The sequence below is a fragment of the Aplysia californica genome, unplaced genomic scaffold, assembly GCF_000002075.1.
Source record: "Aplysia californica isolate F4 #8 unplaced genomic scaffold, AplCal3.0 scaffold01816, whole genome shotgun sequence".
Lineage (NCBI taxonomy): Eukaryota > Metazoa > Mollusca > Gastropoda > Aplysiida > Aplysiidae > Aplysia > Aplysia californica.
This window is the reverse complement of record NW_004799086.1, coordinates 10,501-12,089: the sequence shown is the minus strand read 5'-3', so window position 1 is coordinate 12,089 and position 1,589 is coordinate 10,501.

Genomic DNA, 1,589 nt, shown 5'->3' with positions numbered 1-1,589 from the left:
ATCATCATCATCATCATCATCATCATCATCATCATCATCATCATCATCATCATAATTATCATTGTATACAGAGAGCAGAGAGTAAAAAGATTGAGACTTGATAGTACAAATGTATTTCCAAACATGTATTTAACGACACGTTCAACGCTTCTTCACCGTCTACGTGCTTCATCAGGAACATTCAAACCAAAATATAAAAGACTACACAAGCTAATCAGAATTATCAAAGTGTTCATCATCTTCCTCATCTCGTCATCATCATCGTCAAAAATGTAGTAACATTAACATGCGCACCCCGCTCGGATCATGTTTTCTATTGCTATAAAGGGCTCTCTCTTTCGCTAGTTGCATCAGTACTGTCCCTAATTTACAGAAATTCTTAACGTGTCGCGCCAAGTTCTGTGTTTGCCTGGTCCTATGCAATAAGGCGTGGATGTATCATGGGCCATAGGCCTTCCATAAAGAACATCTTCAATTCTCTCGTCCGCTAGTCATCCTCGACACACGCTCTAGCCCAAGCTTGACTTGTTATGTGAGCGGGCGGAGACGAGAAACGGTTTCAGCGTTCCGCTAAAAGATGATCCCTCCCACTTTTCCTGTCAGTGTATATATGTCTTACCTTTCTTTTCGCTCCGTGCATGTTTCGAAAAAAAACGACAACAAACAAACACACCACGCCCTCCCCCAGAAAGACAGAAATCTTTATTGCTATGTTTCTACCTCTGTACTGTCTCTCTCTTGTATATATTTGTTGATCAATCTTACACTTTTCCTGACGCAAAATGGCTGTTATTGGTATTGTGTCAATGCGCGGCTCTCTTTGTAAGCAAACAATCAATGCACGGGTACCTACCTACCAACGGGGCGTCCTACTTCTGATCATATTAGTTCATCTTTTCTTTCTTTATGTTTCACACGTATTTTACCCTATAGCGCGCACAAACATTCGTGGTGCAACTTATCCTCACATAGTATCTCTTAACCGGGAGAATCAATGTCACCCACACTTTGCCTATCAGTTTGTGCACCGTACGTCGTGTTTTACTATCGTATCCATACGACGTGGGAAATATCACATTTTTTTCTCAACAATTGAGGCTTGGTTTAAAAAACTTTTCTTCTTACCTACAGAAATACTATAAATCACATACAACATTCACTCGGAACATGGAATTGTTCACAGCACTTCCCGCTTCTCACACACATTTTGTATACACACATATATGTCCTACGTCACAGCTCACCAATGACATTTTTTGGTGGAAAAATTTGTTACAAGAAATTAAAGTTTATTAAAGTTTATAGTGAACCCATTGTTTGCTCTAACAGTTCTCTAAACGTGCGTTCAATAAACACAATGTCGTGGGTAGAAAACAGTGAAACAGTGGCAGACCCGCTCTTAAAAGCGATATGATCCGAGCTGTAAACACAATGTCGTGGGTAGAAAACAGTGAAACAGTGGCAGACTCGCTCTTAAAAGCGATATGATCCGAGCTGTAAACACAATGTCGTGGGTAGAAAACAGTGAAACAGTGGCAGACTCGCTCTTAAAAGCGATATGATCCGAGCTGTAAACACAATGTCGTGGG